The sequence below is a fragment of the Capricornis sumatraensis genome, chromosome 17 (assembly GCF_032405125.1).
Source record: "Capricornis sumatraensis isolate serow.1 chromosome 17, serow.2, whole genome shotgun sequence".
Lineage (NCBI taxonomy): Eukaryota > Metazoa > Chordata > Mammalia > Artiodactyla > Bovidae > Capricornis > Capricornis sumatraensis.
The window spans coordinates 69,208,818-69,223,242 of NC_091085.1; the positions used below are offsets into that span (position 1 = coordinate 69,208,818).

The 14,425-nt window shown below is 39.2% G+C and overlaps 1 protein-coding gene and 1 non-coding gene across 3 annotated transcripts in view; both read left to right on the forward strand.

Annotated features, from left to right (window-relative positions):
* The window catches only part of BICDL1 (BICD family like cargo adaptor 1), an 83,561-nt gene that overhangs the window by 17,163 nt on the left and 51,973 nt on the right, over positions 1–14,425 (forward strand). The window lies entirely within an intron of this gene.
* TRNAG-CCC (transfer RNA glycine (anticodon CCC)) lies at positions 5,501–5,573 on the forward strand. Its single transcript has one exon. It is a non-coding gene; the product is annotated as a tRNA-Gly (tRNA).

Below are 14,425 nucleotides of genomic sequence, written 5' to 3' on the forward strand. Positions count from 1 at the left end.
CTGTGGTTTATGCACATGTGTGTTATAAAAAGTCTGTAAAACACAGAGTTTAAACTCTGCAGTAAAATTGATTCTCTTTACTTAAGCAGTAGTGTTTTCTTTTATGCAGTCTGTATACAGACAGATTATTGAAAAGGAACTTCAGTGTTTAATAGGAACTCTACAGAAAGCATACCAGTTTTTATTTAGAGTCGATTCAAAGCCTTGCAGTCTATTTAAATATTTGACTTATTCTTCAAAAACCAGATTGAAGTTGAACATAGCATAGGATTGAGGCCAGTTTTTCAAAATTAACATCCTATTTAAAAACTGGCAGAAATGAATTAAAAAGTCATTCCTTAAAGTGAAAGGAATTTATTTGCCAAATAGAATCCTTTAGGGAAAAACAAAGTGAATGAAAAATGTGTCTTCTGAAACACAGACTGCCAAAGATGTTAGTAACGGACTCTAACTGCCAGTGGGAGAGACAGACAGATCCCAAAAGCATTGGAAAAAATGACAAAGCAGAAGCTCTCAAGAGATGAATTGTAATTCAGCATGAACCTCCCCTCCTTCCTGGGATCAAAGAATCTGCCCCCTCCTTTCTATACTGCCACATCCTTTGTTGAACTTTAGGGAGTAATCACACCTTTATCTTGCATTTCTGCTCTGCCCCTTAATTTTTTCCTTTTATCAGATTACCACCTTCCATGGAAGTTCTGAATAACTCATTGCCTTCTGGGAACTCCCCTTTGCCAACTATATAAAGTTGAGGCTCCTTGGCATGGCATTCGAGCCCTGTACCATCTGGACCTACACGTTTCCAGCCTCATCTCCCATTCCCTCTCTCTGCCCTGTGCCTTGACTGGACTAGCGTGTTTCCTGAGAATGCCCTGTGCTTTCCCACCTCACACTCTCCTCCCGTTGCCACCTGTTGGAATTTCCCCAGGCCTTAAGGCCAAACTGAGTCACTGCTTCCTTCATAAGGCCTTTGCTGTTCGTTCCCCACCTGTTTTAATCTCTCCTCCTACTGACCACCAAGAGCACTTTAGCACTTTTCTTCTGTCACTTCTGTTTTGTCGTCTGTTCCAGTTCATTCATGTCCTTGATTCTGTTGAGTCGAGGGCTGTGTGTTCAGGGCATCTCCTGCAGGAGGCCGAGCACCTTGATGAAATAGAATGAGTATAAGACAACATTCACAAGTCAAATAGGCATATACTACTTAGTTCTGTGGTTCAAGTGTATAGTAAATATAACTCTTACTAAAAATTTTTACCCAGAGAATTTGTTTTACTTTGTTTACGCACCCTCACTCTTGCTGAATTCCTTCGCTATTGTCTATATCGCTGGTTCCCAGTCTTTCAGTATGATGACCCTCCTCTTTTACAACTCTAATCCAGTGACCTTCTACGATATTTTTGAATAACCTTTTTGAGATATAGGGCTTCCCTGATAGCTCAGTTGGCAAAGAATTCGCCTGCAGTGCTGGAGACCCTTGTTCGATTCCTGGGTCAGAAAGATTCGCTGGAGAAGGGAGAGGCTGCCCACTCCAGTGTTCTTGGGTTTCCCTAGTGGCTCAGTGGTAAAGAATCCGCCTGCAATGCAGGAGACCTGGGTTCTGATTCCAGGGTTAGGAAGATACCATGGGAAAGGGAAAGGCTACCCATGCCAGTATTCTGGCCTGGAGAATTTCATGGACTGTATATCCAACTCTCGCAAAGAGTTGGATACGACTGAGTGACTTTCACTTTCGTTGATGTATAATTTACAGTGTAAAATTCACTCATTGTAAGTGTAAACTTCAGTTATTTTTAGCAGATTTACAGAATTGTGCCACCATCACTGTGATCTGGTTTTAGGACATGTCTATACCCCTGCCCCCGCAAAAGTTTTCTCCTGACCTTTTGCAGTTGGTTACCACCCCCACTCCCATTCCCCTCCTCAGCCTCAGGCAAACACTAATCTGCTTTTGATCTGTCCTGATAACCTTTCCTGGATATTTTGTATAAATAGAATCAGACAGCAGGTAGTTTTTGTGTCTGGCTCTTTAGCATAATGTCTGTGAGGTTCACTATCATTGTACCACATATCAGTAGTTAGTTCCTTTTTACTGCTGAATAGTATTCAATTGTATGATTATACTATATTTTGTTTATTGGTTCATCAGTTGATAGATCTTTGTATTGTTTCTAGTTTTCAACCATTATGAATAGTGCTGCTTTGATCATGAATTTGATTCATGTATAAGTCTTTGTGTGGATGTTTGTTTCATTTCTCTTGAGTGGAATTACTATGATATATCTCTGTGTAACTTTTTAAGTAACTGCCAAACTGCTTTTCAAAGAGGCGTGTATAATTTTATATTCCCACAAGCAGTGCCTGAGAGTTCCAGTTTCAACACAGGAGACCCCTTCTTAATATTTTTTAAAATTGTATGCTCTCACATGATAGTAGAGTTTATTTTAGTATCTGCAGGTCGCTAAAAAGAGTAAAAATGACACAGAATTAGTGATACTTCTAGAAGGATATATATATATTCTCTTATCACAACAGCATTTAATGACATGAGGTATTTTGTCTATAGGCAGTGCTTTGTGTGCACTGGAATAGCAATTCGGTGCCCCCAGGATCACAGTTGGGTGTTACTGGTCCAGATGACTTGTTTAGTAATAAATGTAAGCTATCTTTTTTTATCCATCTTCTGTAAAATAGAGACCTATTTCATAAAGTTGTTTAGAAACTAAAACATTTGGCTCATAACAGGTACTCAATTAGTGACAGCTGTTACTGCTGGGGATCGTGTGACTTGTAGAGCATAGGCTTTGGAGCCTTACAGGTGAGAATTCTAACTTTCCTGAACCAGGCTAGAGAAATAGCAATCTCTCCTTTAATCAAAGTGCCTTTGAATGGAGACTGTAAATTCTTAGAAACACTGCTTTTCATGCTTATTCCTTGCTGACTTCAAAATGCTGTTTGTTGTCTATCCATTTCGTTTGGTCTCATCTTTTTTGGATTGGAACCTTCTCACTCCTACCCTCCATTTATCAAAGTCGCTTAGTGAATGCTATTCTTGTATGCTAAAGCTAATTCTCATCCCTGATTGCACGTAAGGATCACCCAGGCAGCTTTTGCACTGAATTCTGATTCTTGGGTCTCACCCCCCAGAGATTCTTATTTAGCTGCTCTGGGATGTGACTTGCGCGTCATGAGTTTTTGTTTTTTTTTTTTAAGCAGGTGATTATAATGTGTAACCAAGGATGAGAATTACTATTTCTGATATGAAACTAGGATTGGTAACAGCTGTTCTTGCCTACTTGATTATCAGCAGCCAGTGTTACAAGTTTCTTAATTCCTTCATCAGTAAAGGCATTAAGCAGAATAGAGTCTCTGGGATACCCTGTTAGAATGACACAAAGCCGCTGGAGGAACCTCTCAGATAAGCACTTTCTGCCACCTCAGTGGTACAGTCAGTGTCTGAAAGGTGGTGTGGAATGAAAGCAAAAACTAAGCCATGCTGCAGTTAGGGTGTGTTTTATCCGTCATCACCCCTTCTAGGAGACAACGTGGCATAGTGAGGTGGATTCACGGTTTGGTACTAGATGAGTCTGGGTTTACTTTGTTTCTGTTGATTACTAGCTGTGTTGACTGAGATTCAGGGTTTGCAACTGCACATTTTTCTCATGTGGACAAAAAATAGGGATTATTAAAAACACAGCTAGAATCATACTATACACCTTACAAGATTGTTAGGATACTTCCTGGCTTATTAAAGAGCAGTTGTATGTGTTGATACAACTCATGCTAAAGACTGTCTTTGACTCGTTTATATCTCTGGTGCCAATCACAGTGCCCTTAAAGCTCAGAAGTCTATAAAATTTGATGATGATATAGAAAACAAAATTTGGTTTTATAAATCGATCTGTTTTCTCAGGTAAATAATTAAGACAGATGTGGCATTCTAAAATTAGTGCTCAGCAAATAAATGTTGCTACACATTACTTTAATGGCAATATCCCTTCATTTTTGCTTAATGTGATTCATGGTCAGAGTCATGCAATGTCATATAATGCAGGGACAAAAACAGTAGCACTTCAGTATTTAGCAGGAGATGGCTTTAACAGTTACAGCATGCGTGAGATGAGCAAGAGAATGGGTATGAGGACTGCTGTGAAGAAGAATCAGGCAAGGAGTTAGTATCGGAAAAATCAGACATGAGGACAGACAGATAAACATAAATCAGAAGATACAAGACAAGTGAAGTTCATCATGTATTTTTTTTCCTAGCTCTTTCTGCAGAAGAACCTAAATTAATCAAATGCTAGTAGTAATGAGTACCCCTAATGCACAGATTTTACTTCCTATATCATTCCCCACTAGAAGGAACCAGGGCTTCTTGGAGAAAAAGAGAAATTCCAAGTCTGGAGTAGGAACTCAACAGGGTAAGCCTGAGAAATCATTTTGTGCTAGAAACAAGAAAGCTTTGCAGAATCTAATGGAATAATTATATGTGTGAAGTGAAGTCACTCAGTCGTGTCCGACTCTTTGTGACCCCGTGGACTGTAGCCTGCCAGGCTCCTCTGTCCATGGGATTCTCCAGGCGAGAATACTGGAGTGGGTTGCTATTTCCTTCTCCAGGGGATCTTCCCAACCCAGGGATTGAACCCAGGTCTCCTGCATTGCAGGCAGACGCTTCATCCTCTGAGCCACCAGGGAAGCCCCAATTATATGTGTACTTCAGTTTAAATCAAACAAGCAAATGGAGTTGTGTCAAAGGACACTGAAGGCAGTTTGAAAGGACCTGCACTGGCTGAAGTTGCGACAGAGCATCAGGGAGAATAATGGCTGCAGTTGATTTATTCGCATGAATATGTAAAAATCCATGAGTCCTCAGAAAAGAGAAGCTTCCCCCATCCCACAATTGACCATCTTAAAAATTACTCTAATATCAGCTGCTTACTTGAAATACTGATAGAAGGAAATAACTGACCATTTTTCTAGTAGCAACTGTTTTAAGGTAACTGAATAACTCTAGGTAAAGAGGGTATGCTCTTTTTTTATGTAAGAATGCCAGCTAGTATTTGGAGAAGTAATGATATAATTAGTGAATCACCATTTCAACTCCTAATAAAATATCTGATCCAGGCAATTATTAGGTGAAAGGTAGATGGAGAACTGGAAATATCACCCCACAGATTATTTGGTTATTTCAAGGGGAAAAACATAACTTTACAACAGAGGTATTGCATTTTTAAAGAACTGTTAGAACAAGACAGAAATAAACCAGGAAGCAAAAAAGAGTATATGACAGAGGTAGTAAGTGGCCCACAAAGCCTAAACTATTTCCTGTCTGGACCTTTAAGGAAAATTTGCCAACCCTATTTTAGAGGAGCAAGTTAATTGATTTTATAAGGAAGTGATTAGACAAATCCAAACTGATAAACTTTGCCGTATACCTGAAATGAACACAACATTGTAAATCAACTATACCCCAAAATTAAAGATAAAATAAAAAATAGGGACTTCCCTGGTGGTCCAGTGGCTAAGACTCTGCACTCCCAATGCAGGGGGCCTGGGTTTGATCCCTGGTCAGGGAACTAGATCCCATATCCTGCAACTAAAGATTGAAGAACCCGAATGCCCAGCAGAGCCAAATAAATAAATACTTAAAAAATAAATAAAGTTTAAAAAAAAAAAAAAAAACCAGCATGAGGAAAAAAAAAAACGAAAAAAGATTAAAAGAGACTTGAGGTTTATTCCTAGGTATTTTGTTGTTGTTGTTGCAGTAGTAAATGTTTTCTTAATTTCTCTTTCTGATCTTTTTTTTTTTAACTGCATAGCAATGCAAGAGATTTCTGTGTATTAATTTTGTATCCTGTGACTTTACTAAATTCAGTGATTAGCTCTAGTAGTTCTCTGGTGGCATCTTTAGAATTTCTATGTACAGTATCATGTCATCTACAAACAGTGACAGCTTTACTTCTTTTCCAATTTGGATTCCTTATATTTCCATAGTGTTCTCCAGAGTGACTGCACCAATTACATTCCCACCAACAGTGTAGGAGGGTTTCCTTTCCTGTACATTCTCTCCAGCATTTATTGTTTGAGTTTCTGATGATGACCTTTCTGACCAGTGTAAGGTGATACCTCTGGTACTACCTTGTACTACCTCACTGTAGTTTTGATTTGCATTGATTTGATAATTAGCGATGTTGAGCTTCTTTTCATGTGCTTTTTGGCTGTCTGTCTTCTTTGGAGAAATGTCTATTTGGATCTTCTGCCCATTTTTTTATTGGGTTGTTAGGTTTTTAAACTTAGATTTGCATGAGCTGTTTGTATGTTTTAGAGATTAATGCCCTATCACTCTCTTCACTTGCGAATAATACCCTCCAGGTTCATTTATGTTGTTGCAAATGGGGAAATTTCATTCTTTTTTATGACTGAGTGGTATTGCTGTGTGCACGTGTGTATCTGTCACATCATCTTTATCCGTTAGTCTTTTGACAGAATGATTCTTGCCAGTACCAGTGTCCATGGGGTAGAACAAGCTCCCAAAATGGCTGCCACCAGTGTCTGTCCCCACTGTGAGCTGCAGTGGCCCCCTGCCTCTTGGGGGACTCCACAAGTGCAGCAGGTGCGTCTGGCTCAGGCTCCTTTCAAATTGCTGCATCTGCCTTGGGTCCTGGAGCAGGTGGGATTCTATGTGCACCTTTTAAGACTGGAGCCTCTATTTCCCACAGCCCTCTGGGTCCCCTAAAAGTAAACCCCACTGACCTTCAAAGCCAAACATCCTGGGGACTCATCTTCCTGGGGCAGGACCCCCAGGCTGGAGAGCCTGACGTGGGGCTCAGACCCCTCGCTCTTGGGGAGAGCCTCTGAAACTGTAGTTACTCTCCCGTTTGTGGTCACCCGCTCGACGGTTTGGGTCTCAGCTATATTCCCACTCTGCCCCTCCTACTCACCTTCTTGTGGTTCCTTCTTACCTTTAGCTGTGAAAGGTCTTTTCTGGAAGGTTCAGGTCTTTTTCTCATCAATAGGTTCTCTCTGAATAGTTGTGATTTTAGTGTGCTTATAAAAGGAGGTGAGCTCAGGTCTTACTCCTCTGTCTTCTTGGAGTTCTTCCTGGCCGTTGACAGTTTTTTTTCCTAAAGATTTATTTATTTTTGTGACTGCTGCTGTGTGCAGGCTTTCTTTAGTTGCAGTGCGCAGGCTTCCTGTGGTGGCTTCTCTTGTTGCAGAGGATGGGCTCTAGGGCGTGTGGGCTCAGTAGGCATGGAGTCTTCCTGGACCAGGGACTGAACCCATGTTCCCTGCGTTGGCAGGCAGATTCTTAACCACTGGACCAGGGAATTCCCCTGGCCATTGGCAGCTCTTATTTAACTTATTTTTTAATTATTACAAAAGCAGTGCATGTAACCTGAAGAAAATTAGAAAATAGAGACAAGTGGAATAATGAAAAAATAAAAACATCACATGTCCACCTTCCAGAGAGCACCATTGTAATAGCTTAGTGTAAATCTTTAGGAACCTTTTCCTAGGTATATGTAAATTCATCTATACTTTTTTAAACCAAATCAAATGCTGCATGTATTGTTTTGTAACCTCCTTTTTAAATTAATGACCTATGCCTTTTTACTGCAGTAACTTTTCTTTATCTTCAAGCTCATATTCAGATTTTCCCAATTAATCTCCAAAGATGTTCTTTTACTCTTGGTTTGCAAATCAGGATCCAATCCAGGATCGTGCATTATGTTTGTTCTAATATGTCTGGTCCCTTAAGTGTTATTTATTCTAGTGCAGTTCCTCTTTTCCACTGACATGTTGAAGAAACTGGGCCAGTTGTCCTGTAGAAAATATTCAGCCTCTGAATGTGTCTGGTTGCTTCCTCATAATGACATTTAAATCATTCTTCTATTCCCTGGCATATCCTACTAACTGGAGGTTATGTATTGCAGCTTGCTGGATTCAAATCAAACATTTTTTGCTAGAAGATGTGCACTTATGATGATAATGTGAGATCCCCTGTTATTCACTTTTGTTGTCTCACTTTTGACATGACATGTAATCTGTGGAGTTTTCAGGCATTGACTTTTTCTTTATTAAATTTTTATTTGTATGGAGTATAGTCAATTAACAATGTTGTGAAAGTTTCAGGTGGATAGCAGAGGGACTCAACCATCCACGTACATGTATCCATTCTCCCCCAAACTCCCCTCCCATCCAGCCTGCCTCATAACATTGAGCAAAGTTCCTTGTGCTATACAGTAGGACCTTGTTGGTTAACCATTTTGAATATAGCAGTGTGTACATGTCCATCCCAAACTCCCTAACTATCCCTTCCCCCCATCCTTACCCTTGGCAGCCAGAAGTTTGTTCTCTAGGTCTGTGAGTCTGTTTCTGTTGTGTAAGTTAAGTTCGTTTGTGTCATGACTTTTTAGATTCTGTGTGTAAGGGATGTCATGTGTTGTTTCTGCTTCTCGGTCTGACTTCACTCAGTATGACAGTCTCTAGGTCCATTCGTGTTGCTGCAGATGACATTATTTCATTCTTTCTAATGTCTGTGTAATAGTCCATTGTATGTATGTACCACATCTTCTTTATTTCTCTGTTGATGGACATTTAGGTTGCTTCCGTGTCTTGGCTGTTATAAACAGTCAGGCATTGACTTTTGAAAGATTCTGCTTTCCACACTACCAAATACTGAAACACAGTTTCTCATCCTTTGTGGTCACTGAGCATTTTGACGAAAATAGCATATCACCAACTAAATTTTCAAATGTTTCCTGTGGTTTCCTTTGGCCATATGGTTTTGGTTCATATAACCTAGTGTTGTGATGTTGGAAAATGAACCAATATTACTTTTAAACTAACATAAATTGTATTTTATCTCTAAAAATGAGATTAGGAAGACTTTAAACATAATGAATAAGATTGCCTGACAAACCAAGAATTGTCTTTTAATGAGTACAGGTTTGGGAACATGTGAAATACAATCAAGGCATAAAGTTATGATACTAGAGTTAACTAAACACAGAGGGGTTTGAGAGCCACAGCCTTGTGGTGGGTCTCCTTCCCTGGAGTGGGAATGCTGGGCTGGAACAGAAGTTTCTGGTTCTGGGCAATTGATCCCTAGAGAGACCACGACATGTGACTCTAGTTGGCATATAAGGACATCCATGAAACTCCCAAACTAGAATTTGGCTTCACATGCCAATTTCTTTGAAAGGACTCAGGGGTCAGCAAACTTTTCATTTATTATCTCATCATTGCTGGTGATCAGGAATCAGCCTGGCTTAACTGAGCTCCATGCTTTAGGTCTTACAAGCCCCAGCATAAGTACACCCCACCCTCCGTACAGAGCAACCATTCCCCAGACTTTGGTGGTGATCGTTCCTTACCTTTGCTTTCTTGTGAGTTTTACTTGCTAAGTGTGAATCCATAAATAATCCTGTTTTGTTTTGCCTGTTTGGGGATTTTCCACCAATGGAATCATATAGCATAAATTATTTTGTGTCTAACTTCTTTTGCTTAACATTTTGTTATAGTTCATTTGTATTGATACATGTATCTTAGGTAATTCACTTGCTTTGGTGTATTGCATTCTGCTTTGTGAATATATAACATACTTATTTTTCTGGTTGATTGTTGTTTATGGGTTTTAGCTGTTAACAAATAATGCTGTTATAAGCAATCTTGGATATCCGTTCTTGTGGACAGAAACACATATTCCTATAGGATATACCCATAGGGAATTGCTTGGTACGTAAAGCTTTGATGGCTTCTCTGATTATTCTTAAAGATAGATTCCTAGAAGTAAAATTAATGGATCAGAAAGTGTAATCGTGGAAGATGATTTCAGGACTTTTATGAATTTACTAGCTTTTATTCTAGTTTAATTCTACAGTATAAACTAGCTACACTTTTTTCAGTTGGCAGCAAACTATAGAATCAGGAATATAACCAGTTCCTTGTATTGTGAACATCAGACTTGTTTTTTTCCTCAAGTTAATCTGGTAATGTATTTTTCCTTTTTCTTCTTTCTAATTTATCCCCCCTCCCCCATTCTCTGCTTCCCCTTTGGTAACCATAAATTGGTTCTCTCTGTCTGTGAGTCCATTCTGTTTTATAAATAAATAAGTTCATTTGAACTGTTATTTAGATTCTGCATAGAAGTGATATCATATAACATTTGTCTTTCTCCGGCTTTCTTCACTTAGTATGATACTCTCTAGGTCCATCTAGAAGTGTACTTCTGTCATGCTTCCTAATACCCACTCGTGTGAGTTTATGTAGTAATTATGGCTGATTGGAAGGAAACTTAGAACTGTTGCATCTCATTGTATAGAAATTGTAATTATCCATGACCAAATGTATAAATACATTGATTCAGTATGCTTTTTTTGAGGGTTCACTTTCCAGAACTTAAGTTCTGTCAATTGAATGTTTTAATATATGTGCTTCTATGTTGCTATTTTTGCTTTAGCAAATGTGAAATGTGTTTGTTCATTTGCCTGTTTCATGTCCTTCCTTGAATGTAGCTGCATCCTAATCAGTGCCTAACATCTTACCTTTCCTGTGGAGGATGTTTAGTAAGTGTGTTGGAATAGTATTGGATTACGATGTTATGTGGAATTACTGCCATTTTGGATTTTTGCTCTTCCTTCATATGTTAGATGTGTTAGTGATTATGATCATTTTAATTTTTATAGCACTTTCTCCTCCATCTGGGATCTCTCAGGTGACAGGTTATTTGGATTGTTTTCGGTTTGGAATAATTATTCCGACATTTAAATGAGCCTCTGTCTGAATGGGCCCTAATTTTCATTTCTATATTTTTAAGTTTCCCTGCTCTGAAGAATTTTCAGGCTTATTAGACTGCGGTTAGTTAATCATCTCCATCATTCCTTCCTAGATAGCATGGGAGATGACAGAAAAGAAACAGAAACAAGTTTAAATGGAATAGTGCTTAGCTGTGAGATAGCACCTTATACCTGAAAGCTTTAGCAAACATTAACTCATCGATTTTCCAACACATTGGAGAAGTAGGAAATGGGGTTTTATTATGTATTTAATGGCTGAGAAAGTGAGATATGCTTTTGATATCTTAACTGTTCCTGAGAAGTAGACACTCACTTGGAACAACTTTCTTTGTTTAAAATCATAGACATTTTTTGTAGCCAACTTTCCATAATAAATTTCTGTTTTTCTTAATCTGAAGTTTTTGAAAGAGGCTCATCCTCTGACCTTCTGTTTTTCTCAGAGGAGAACACTGAGTCAACTTTAAAGCTTATGGGTTCCATTTTCATGAAGCCAACACCCTCGGCAGTTTCCAGAAGCAGTAAGCTCCTCTTGCTCTCTCACCATCTTGGAGACACAAGAAAATAGACCAGATGCCAACTCAGAACACAAAGTAACACCTCATTGTCCCTGGAGGACAGTTTGGCCGTGGGCAGAGTTAGCTCGTCCCTGTGCTGGAAGGCCTGAGGAGACGGAGGCCAGATTGCTCACCTGAGTTGCTTATGTTCATCCAGCTAGGAAAGGAGTCCAGCGGCAGCCGATCCCTGCCCCAGTGCTCTTTGCTTCTTAACCTTTTGTCCACCAAGACACATGTTTAATTAGTCCCGAGGACAAGCTCTAGCTCTAATAGCTTTTTTTTTCCTAGTCGTGAAAATATGTGAACATTTTGAATTTACTATTGAAATTTTTTTGAAGAAATGACATATTAACCTTATTACACTATTAGTAATAAAAAATGTCTTGCAATATATCTCGCAAGTGATCAAGACCAAACAGTATGTTCATAGAATATAGCTTTATATAAGATCTTTTATTTTTTTCAAAATAGTAAATGGACATTATTAGAAATCTTTCAGTATGTTTGATTTCTTAAAAAACAAACAGGAGCCCCAACAGTGTCTGCCTCTCTACTTGTTTATATCCAGGGTAGTCCTTTTTATTTATTTTTTTCTCTGTTGATTTTCTTTTTTAATCTGTTGATTTTCTTTAAGTCACTTTTGGCCAACTGATTGCCTGTTGTGAGCCAAGCCCTTGGAGAAGGGGCAAGAGGCAAGCCTCCCTTTCCTTGAGGAGCCTATAGTCAAACAGTAATGATTGTTTTGAGGAAATAAACTTGTACTGGGGAAATCACTTAACCTCTCCAGAGTTTGGTTTCCTCATCTAAATAGTGGGTTAATGATACGTGCCTAACAGGTATTATTATAAGGACTTAAGGAAGTCATTCACGTGACAGTACCTTGCCTGGTGGAGAGCACGCATTCAGGAACTGTTGATTCAGTTTGCATCTGGGAAACCAGGCGAAACACTATCATTAGATAAGTAAATTATGGTATGTAGGCCATTAAAGAATGTGAATCAAAAGACAGACTGAGAGTTGAGAGCTGAGGTTTGTTAGGAAAGACTGTGGAGAATGTAGGATCAAAGAGGCTCAGAACTTAGGTGATGAAGCTGTAGGTATTATCCGGGTAGGGAATGGATTGGCTCTAATTTGGAGGGAGGGTTTGGGCTTCACTACTTAAATTTCACCAGTTTTTTATCCCCACGTAGTATCTGTATTGCTTCCCCAGGGACTTCACAGAAAATAATCCTGTACCCAGTGGTAAAACCCTATGGGGCTAATCCTTGTTAGCATTACTGCTATTTCCATGGCAACCATCAGATGATATATAATCTTAGGCAAGATGTGAGATGTATTTTCATCAACAAATGTCCAAATTTACTGGTGGAATGTCCAATGGGAGATTACCTGACCACTTAGCTGCTGTCTCCAAAATCTAAACCCTGCTCTTCCACGTTTCTGTGTTTGACGTTTAGTAGGAAATATTTTTTAAAAAAATCTTGCTGTGGATTTTTTCCCATAAGGGAATGTAGTTATGCTTGAATTCCATTTGAATAGTTTTTGCAAAATGGGCATAACCAATAACATGAATCTGAGGCAGGAGAAGGCTTTTATATCTCATTTATAAATATTTTTGTGACTATTGATCGTTTGTGACTACTGGTAAGTAATTATGTATAAGGGTAAAAGAGACTTGACTCATATTGCATCAATTTTACTCAAATGAAAGATTTAAAATTCTTAATATTTTCCTGCTGAAAACAACTCATCCTGTAATACGGGGGGTGAAAGAGCAGAGGGCAGGTGGGGAAAGGAATCTCATAGAGTCTTATGTTGTTGCTGTGTTTGGTTGCTTAATCATGTCCAGCTCTTTGTGACCTCATGGACTGTAGCACAACAGCCCCCCATCCTTCACTGTCTCCCCAGGTTTGCTCAGATTCATGTCCATTGGAGTCGGTGATGCTATCTAATCGTCTCCTCTGCTGCCCCTTCCCCTTTTGCCTTCACTCTTTCCCAGCATCAGGGTCTATTCCAGTGACTCTGCTCTTTGCATCAGGTGGCCAAAGTACTGGCACTTTAGCTTCAGCATCAGTCCTTCCATTGAATATTCAGGGTTAATTGCCTTTACAGTTGACTGGTTTGATCTCCTTATTGTCCAAGGGACTCTCAAGAGTCTTCTCCAGCACCACAGTTCAAAAGTATCAATTCTTTGCCACTCAGCCTTCTTTATGGTCCACCTCTCACATCTGTACATGATGACGAGAAAATCTATAGCTTTGGCTATGTGGACCTTTATCGGCAAAGTGATGTCTCTGCTTTTTTATACACTGTCTAGGTTTGTCATAGCTTTCCTTCCAAGGAGCAAGTGTCTTTTAATTTCATGGCTGCAGTCACTGTCCACAGTGACTTTGGAGCCCAAGAAAATACAGTCTGTTACTGTTTTCACTTTTTCCTCATCTGTTTGCCATGAAGTGATGGGACTGGATAGCATGATCTTAGTTTTTTGAATGTTAAGTTTTAAGTTAGCTTTTCACTCTCTTCATTGCCCCTCATTGAGAATCTCTTTAGTTCCTCTTCACTTCCTGTCATTAGGATGGTATTATTTGCATATATGAGGTTGTTGATACTTCTCCCGGTAGCCTTGATTCCAGCTTGTAATTCATCCAGCCCAGTGTTTCACATGATGTACTCTGCATAGAAGTTAAATAAGCAAGGTGTACAGCCTTGAGGTACTCCTTTCCCTATTTTAAACCAGACAGTTGATTCATGTTAGGTTCCAACTGTTGCTTCTTGACCCACATATTGGTTTCTCAGGAGACAATATTCTCATCTCTTTAAGAATATTCTCATCTCTTCAATCTCTTTTTCCACAGTTTGTTGGGATCCGCACAGTCAAAGGCTTTAGCATAGTCAATGAAGCAGTAGATGTTTTCCTGGAATTCTCTTCCTTTCTGTATGATCCAATGAATATTGGCAATTTGATCTCTGGTTCTTCTGCCTTTTCTAAACCCAGCTTGAACATCTGGAAGTTCTGGTTCACATACTGCTGAAGCTTAGCTTAAAGGATTTTGAGCATAACCTTAATAGCATGTG